General features: G+C 36.7%; 1 long non-coding RNA gene across 1 annotated transcript; it reads left to right on the top strand.

The window, feature by feature from the left end:
• The first annotated feature begins 6,249 nt into the window (after window positions 1–6,249).
• LOC136817827 (uncharacterized) lies at window positions 6,250–7,747 on the top strand. The gene is made up of 3 exons (XR_010848161.1): window positions 6,250–6,470; window positions 6,842–6,926; window positions 7,642–7,747. It is a non-coding gene; the product is annotated as an uncharacterized lncRNA (long non-coding RNA).
• Window positions 7,748–8,530: the final 783 nt, after the last annotated feature.

Below are 8,530 nucleotides of genomic sequence, written 5' to 3' on the forward strand. Positions count from 1 at the left end.
GGATACTAGTATGTATTAGAATCTTTAGAATGTATATTGTTTTACATCGAGGATACTTATGTATACTTTATGAATATCCGTCAGAATACCTTGGATACAGTTTAAGAAGAATATCCAATTCACATTTACATGCATATTCGCGATAAAACCTTGCTTCGGGAGAATGTTGCTTCTGGAGAAAGTTGCCTCGGGAGAACCTTGCTTCGGGAGAATGTTGCTTCTGGAGAAAGTTGCCTCGGAGAACCTTGCTTCGGGAGAACCTTGCTTCGGGAGAATGTTGCTTCGGAGAAACTGGCTCGGGAGAACCTTTGCTTCGGGAGAATGTTGCTCTGGAGAAAGTTGCCTCGAGGAGACATTTTTCTGGAGAATATTGCTTTTGGAAAAATACTTCGGTGGAGAATGTTATTGTTAATGGAGAAAGTTGCATTGGAGGTCTTGGTTCTGGAGGATATTTTTGTCTTGAGAGAAAATTGCGCTATTCCATTTTTAAACCTTGATTTTCCAAGGGAATTTCATTTCTTTTCAGATTAGCTTCATTAGCTGACATCAATATTATTTACTAGCCCCCTTTTCAAGAACTTCACTTTCCAGAGGGGTCTGCCCCTGATTTCCAGGGATAATTTGTTATTCATAATTTCCAGGGGGTTAGTGAAAAAAGTTCGTCAATACCCCATGTAAAAAGTTTTTTCGGAAAGAGCCTTGAGGTTGGCTCGAAAGAATGTTGTTGTTTACACGTTTTTTTTTTTATAAGGAACACGTTTATAAGGAACTCGAGGCTGAGAATGGTTCAAAAATAAGGAATTGTTAAGGAACTGCTCAGGCTGAGAATAAGTGGATTTGAAATAATGTACCTTATTGGGACTAATTTGACCAAATTTTGATCTTTCAAGGGGCAAAAAGTTCAAAATTTCCTATGTAATAAGGAACTCGATAAGGAACTTTGAGGCTGAAATTCTCTGGAAAATTAGGAACTCCAGGCTCAGAGCAAAGTTTACGGTTCCTTATAAAACAAAAAACGTGTATTGAGAATACTGCTTCTGGATAAAGAATTTTGCCTTGGGAGAATGTGCATCGCGAGGGACGTTGACTCGGGAGTATTTTGTTTCTAAAATCCAGACTGTTGTTTCTGGATAAAGTTGCTTCTAAAGGATGTTTACTAGAGAAAAAATTCTATAATTTATCGCATATATTAATTCCGATAATAATATCAAACGGAACTTTAAAAACCGCTTGGAATGTTTGAAGATTCGACAAACTTTCCCGTATTGCAGCACATCTTATTTTGTTGAAAATGCATCATAGGAAAAAGGGTGTAAGTAGCAAATAATTTGGTCTAGTGACTAAAACTTTCCGAAAAATTGTCAGCCGACTTTCAACGCCCCGTAGAAATTTCATCCGACTTTTTAATCCTCTGTCTTAAAATATTTGCCCGATTTTTCATACTCACCCAAAACCCGATATTTTTTAGCCCCATCTGCCTGATTTTTGTTAATCTCAAATTGAGTCTTATATCGACGTTGTTTATAATAATCATCACTAATTGACAGCATGATCGACAGTGTCAACAGTGTCTAATATTATGAGGCAAGTCCTTACTTTTTAAAAAGAATTTCGTGGATCGAAATTTCCTTGCTAAAAATAGCGCACATACAGAATCTATGTAGAACAAAACAAGCGTTTTTAGCCATTGTTAAAAAGTCAAAATCGAAATTTTTTCTCTCGTCGGTGCAAAACCATGTTCGCGCACATCCTCCGATGGAAAGGAAAAGACTTTTTGGTGAATTCGCGGTGATGAAATGGAAAAATGGCATTTTACACCCTTTTTTGTAGAGCGTGGAAATTCACGGATTGTTTTCACGGATCATTTCATAAAAGGGGAAAAGCACTGATAGTTTTCATGGAAAATTTTATGACGTACTTACGGAGAAAACGAATAATAAGGTCTGGTCTGCTGTTTCGGAGCTTTTAGTTATTTGAAATAATGGGATAGTTCTTACCAGGTTAAAAATTAATTTGAAAAATGTTGCAGTGACGTTACCGGGTGAGATCACCTATTCTCAACTTTCTTGCTATTCTACACCGTGAAACGCTGCAATATAATGTTGCCAGTGATTTTCAAAATACGCCCGTACTTTTCAAGATCAAATTAGTAAATGGTACGGGGGAAATTCAAAATTCACGGCGAAAATTTAAACGCTAGTTTTGGCCAGCAACGTAGATTCACGCTTTAGCTATTCTAAAAACGCCTAATTCGGCTTAAATTTTCATTGTATGCATGATCACTGCATATAATTTTGCAAAGACCCAACACTCAACAACTATATAGTGGTTGCATTTGAGTGATGTATATCAATATCATATGAAAAAGCATTGTCAGCTAAAAACCTTGAAAATTTCTCGCTTCCTGCCCATTGAGTTTCAAGCCCGAAGGGCTAGAGGTCAATCTCTTTGGTAGGATTTGAAGCCAACAAATCCTACCAAAGTTGCGCGGCCTTGAGCGACCCGCCTGGTTTTTACACAAATGACAGATTGAAACTAAAATTTACCGCTTAATTTCGAAAAATATGTCACTCGAAAACAAAGGAATTGCTAGATTCAATCCGTCATCAAAAATACGGCGCATATTTTAAGGTGGTAGTCTACTGAGAAATGGAAAAAGTCATTTTTTTACTTTTTTTGTAATAACTTTTGAAATATTTAAGATATCTCAATGAAACTTTCCACAATGGTAGTAAAACTATTAACCATGCAAAATATGAAAAAAAAACTTTTCAATCCCGAGAAAAACCTGCATAGGCGTTAGCGAACCCCCGGAAACACGTTTTGAGAAAATCAAAGAAAAAGACAAAAGTCTGCAAAAATGGGTATTATTTTAAGCTGGAAAGCTCTTTTCAAAAAATTTCTTCACTGAATACTCATCCAACCAGTCAGGTTTCAAAAGTTAAAGTAAAACATTTCACAAAAATTGATAAGATATCCAAAAATCAACAAAAACATGTTGCGCTAAAGTCATATACATACATAGCAAAGTTTGCGGTAATCTTGCGATAACATCAAATTTGGGTGAAAAAAGCCATGTAAGTGTGTCAAAATGTTCATTGAAAGTCCAGCATGACTCTCTGTAGGCATGTAAACTTTTTGTGTGCATATTTTTATTCACATAGACTAGATGACAATGAGCAATGAGCTGGCTTGACCGTCGAAAGAAGGCTGTTATGAGTGGCGGGTGTCAGATGAGAATGTGCGTCTCCAGAAGTTAGGTCCAGTTCATTATAATGCACATTTCTATCTCTGTTACATCATGTTGTGCTTGGAAATATCTCAGTTACATTTAAATCCACTACAAAACATTATGTGAGCCACCAAAAGCTAACCTGATAACAGATGTTCATAATTTTCTTACGCGCACGGTAAACCTCTAAAGGCACTTGAAAATTATACATCTGAGGAAAATAGTCCTCCCGCGGAAAATTCTACAACAAGAATCTTGTTGTGCGCCGGAAAAATAAAAACTAATACGGCGCTCTATTCATAAACATAATCGCGCAACTTTGTTGTCATTCCCAGTCCTTTTAGACGAACGCGGTCCTTACGATTTCGAGATTGCATATTCGTCAGATTGTTTGTTTTCACCCATCCCTTTAGAGCTTCAGCGTGGTGGGCAGAAAACAACTACAATCTGATCTCAGGTTACCAAAAGCACACTGCCTGCTCAAGACAAAATGGCGGCAACTTAAATGTTTTTCGTAGAAATCCAGCAACATAACCAATGTACAGCAACTTTATGGCTTCTTTAGAGTCTATTCTTCATTTAAACAAATCATTTCCATCAAAGAAATTAAGTTTTGATCTAAAACTTGCCAAGAAATCTGCAGAATCATGCTTACAGCTTGCTTTTCAGCTTGTTTTGATGTGTTACACTACATTTCGCTAAATGCTCAGAGCGCGCCGGCCCATTTTCCCTTTCCTATCTTTCACCTTACCTGTTTATTCTACTTTCTGAGACTTAGTTTCTCATTTCTGACTGAGTTTTCATACCTGTCAATCATTTTTCCATCAATTTCGACCAATCTAATTTTCGCACCGAGTGGGATTCGAACCACCACTTGTCTGTACACAAACCCAATATCTACGGCTAATTTCAAAATTCATTGCCGTAGAGGGTCTGTTGTCATTGTCTTTTCTGGTTTGAGATTTTTCAAACCAACCGCTACGATGGAGTGCTGTTGGAGTTTGGCGAGAAATCGGAGGCGATAAGACAAAATGGCCGTCAGAGTTGTCAGAAAGTATAGAAGTTTGTCGAAAAGAAGTGTTTTCATAACACTTGATAACAAAACTGACTTCTTTATTTTTTAATAATTGGAATAAAAGAGAGCTCTAAATGAAGACATTCTATTGCAAAATAACTCTTTTTGCACAAATCGAATGTTTTTTGTTTACATTTTGGATCTTTGAGTTCACGAACATGAGAGAGAAGTTGTTTGATTACAATCTTGTTTTTAAAGTGGTTTTAACTTCAGTTCTTTGCAAAAGAATATACTCAGAGTATCTCTGCATGTTTTTATGTTCAAATTCAGTATTACTTTTACAGCATTCGATCTATGTAGAGTGGCTATAGTTTGTTTTGTTGGCATAACTTTTGTAATTAAAATGTTTGTATTTTTCTTTGGCGGACTACATGGATAAATAGGGTAATTGGAAAAAACTTTCTGTTAGATAATTTTGAATATGTCTTCGTTACTTTTCAGCTTTTAGTTTGGCTCAAAAACATAAAAAAGCAGCCAAAACATGCTTAGAAAGTGACCCTCAATGGACCCCATCCCTTTGTTTACAATTGTCGTACTTTGGCGGCCATTTTATTTCAAAATTATACTTCATCGCAGAGGTCTCCGTACGGGAAAACTTTTATGAAACAGACAATGCGCACAGAGTGAACTACGCTACGATAATCGTGAGATACACTCTGGTACAGAGTAAACCACCACCAAAGAAGGACCTTCAGATTCGGAAACCAGCGCTCTATCCATTGAGCCATCGCCGCACAGCAAAACCATGCAATTCATAACACATTATACCGAACTGGCAAAAGACGGGGGTAATGTTATTATAATATGGGTAAAAGTACCCCTTTTTTAAACCTGACTGAAATTCGAGCCGTTACTAGCAACCCTGCGGGGCCCAAGGCGCCGAGTATGCACCCGGCACAGTGACAAGCCGTTACTAGCAACCCTGACCCTGACCCAATACCCCCTGAATCACGGAATGATGGATAGGAAAAATTATCGGGGAAAAAAATTGCTTTGCGCGGTCTGTGCATATAGCGAAATCTGTTACACTACTGAAGCTACCATCTTTAATTTTAAGGATGACGTAATGCCACGGAAAATAATATTTTGACGCTCGAAGAGGGCGTAAAAAGAGCTTTCTTTTGGCGTATCACATTGCTATGTTTCGGCCGAGATTGAAGAAATAGTCCTTAGCAACGGGATTTTTCTGTTGCTAGGGGGATTTTTCAAGCACCCAGCAGGACAAAAATGCTCACTGCGACCTGAAAAATAAAGATATCTCTCTGAAATTTCCAGGAGATGTTCAGAAAGACCTAAGGATCTCAAAACACCCAAAAACCAAAATTCGACAATTTTTTCGATGATTTTCCATTTCTCAGTAGACTACCACCTTAAGGCTTCAATTTTTCTTGCCTGAGAAAGGTTAGAGATTGACCTCTAGCCCTTCGGGCTTGAAACTCAATGTTCCTGCCCCTCTTCAACCGACTTAAACCAGTCGAGCCTTTTGCATTGGAGGACCTTGGAGTGATCTACGAGGTATAGGACTAATGCAAGTAAACCCATTAAATAAGCTTCCAGTACAGCCTTTTAGGTTTTTAATGTATTAAACCCCTTCGGTTTTTGAGACTTAACCCCGTATATCATCCAAGATCCCAGTGACTTTCATCCTGAGTATCAGAGGCCTAGTTTTCAAAAAATATAGCATTTTCCATTTTGTAATTGTACGAAAAAGATTGCTTCAGAGGAAGAAAGTTCAAACTCGCACACAGCCCCTTACTTTGCTTTTTTATAATTCTTCGCGGCGGTGGGGGCCCTAGTCTTTCTGGCGTCAAAGGCCACTGAGCGTCAAGGACCGCAACCGGTTGGCGTCTTGATAATTCAAACGAAGTTGTTTGGCGTTTGGAGGCAATTTCTTTGTATGATTGGGGTTATCGAGGTAAAAAGTTGAAATCAATATGTCAGACTTCAAAACACTGTCGGCTGAAACTTTACAACATCAGTGCTCGACTTTCGAAGAAATTCATATAATTTTCGCACAATTAGTGGTGAATAATTATTTGAGATGAATCCTAATGACTTCAATTATCATTAGAAGTGATTTCAAGAAATTTACTGTGTTGATCACAAAGATATTTTCGGATGTTGGTGTGGAATTTGTGTTACACTTTCACTCAAACTAAATAGGTGAGTTGAACTTGAAGGGCTACAGACGTATGCTCGTTAGCTTTTATATACTTTTAGACGAAATCCACTCGATCAGTTGATGGCAATCTCAAAGTTGAGATATTTTTTAGGCTTATTTTGTAGAAATCTTTGTATTTTCAGATTTATAATACTCTGTCTGCAAAATTGACATTAGTGTCTCCTGACATAGTGTGAAGTGGATTGTACATTTTTATTTTGTGAAGCAGGCTGTGATCGGCGATAGATACAATTCTCATTTTCATCTTCTGACTTGGTTTCAGTGTGACTGTAAAATTATAATATTGCCATTGGATGTATTTTTTATTTAAGAGATTGGGTGCCTTTCAATCTTAAATCTACCTTCTTTTTAGGAGATCACAAGTATGTAATTGATTTCAAGATTGGAGAAGAAGCAATAAAGCCAAAGACACCAAGACACCCACCTGGACACACATGGTACGTTGAATTTTCCAATAAAGTTTTGATTACAGCTTTTAAAAAGTCTAAGTTTGACAAAGATCTAAACTTCCACCATCTTGAAATTATGATTTTGCATGATTTTTTACTATCCAATGACACCATGTATTTACCGGCGATTCACCGTTTGACAAGTAACTTCCAAAAAATGATCGCATGTGAAACATATTCTTACCTTTGGTTTTCTTGAAATCATGATTTTGCAAGATTTTTTACTATCCAATGACACTATTTATTTACTGGCGATTCACCGTTTGACAAGTAACTTGCCAAAAATGATCGCATGTGAAAGTATTCTTAAATCTTACATTTGGTTTTCTTGAAATATCATGATTTTGCAAGATTTTTTACTATCCAATGACACTATTTATTTACTGGCGATTCACCGTTTGACAAGTAACTTGCCAAAAATGATCGCATGTGAAAAGTATCCTTACATTTGGTTTTCTTGAAATATCATGATTTTGCAAGAGTTTTTACTATCCAATGACACTTATCGGCAATTCACCGGTTGACAAGTAACTTGCCAAAAACGATCGCACGTCCTGGCACGTCAAACATATTTTTCTTACATTTGGTTTTGAAATTTTGCTGCTTTAGTCAGGCCAGGCACTTCAGAGTTTCCCTCCACTGTAAGTTACCAGTTCTGATGGTACATAATCAGAAAATTATAACAAACTTCGCACATTTTCAGGTGCAGCAGGACCGAGGACAGAGTAGACATCACAAACAAAGTTAACCGAATCGTCTAGAAAAACTTCACCCATCAAATGAAATTCCATACATGCAACATGACATGGGTTTGTATGTTATATTTGTTTTATTCTTATGTTTTCATTTAAACATTGTTGCATTGATCCTGGTGAACCTGTCAGACTATGTTATCTTTCAAACATTCAGTTTTCGGGCATAGAGGTTGTCAAGAATCTGGTGTGTCCTTCTTTTCCTTCCAGAGGATACTTCCCTACTTTTCCAATGGCCTTTTCATATGAATAATTTATGCTTGGCCTACTTCTCCAGCAGTTCCAAGTTTTTCCATTATGTCACTCTTAAAGATTTAAAAGGAACTAGTTCCAAGATTGCAAGTCAAATTGATTTTCTGTAATTTTTAGCATTGTAATGACCAACAGAAGGATGGAACATAAGTGCCAAGAGAATCTGGTCAATGAAATGAAACGTTTGCCCGAACATACAATCAGATTTATATGATCAACAAAACTAGTTATGTCAACGGCATCAGACAAAAAGTATACCAGTTAGAGGAAAGGAACTTTTTTCATGGAATATCTTAAAGTCTGTAATGAAGTCACAAGGACTACCGCTTTTGATCAAGATAGAGATGAGTTTGGATTTTATTTGCCGTACAAGTATTACCAGATTCCAACTGAGAATCAAGCGATTTATATTGTTTTAAATGTTTGAGCAGAATTTTAAACCTTTAAATAACTTTTCTAATTTTTATCTTGAAAGTCTGTAAAGAATTATAAAGAGTATTTTTTTGTAAAGAGTTTTGTCCACTTTTATTTTTGGAAATATTTTTGTCATAAAAACATCGGATTTTTATCATATTTATTGTTTCAATT

Source organism: Clytia hemisphaerica, unplaced genomic scaffold (assembly GCF_902728285.1).
Source record: "Clytia hemisphaerica strain Z4C2 unplaced genomic scaffold, Clytia hemisphaerica genome assembly, whole genome shotgun sequence".
NCBI classification, from domain to species: domain Eukaryota; kingdom Metazoa; phylum Cnidaria; class Hydrozoa; order Leptothecata; family Clytiidae; genus Clytia; species Clytia hemisphaerica.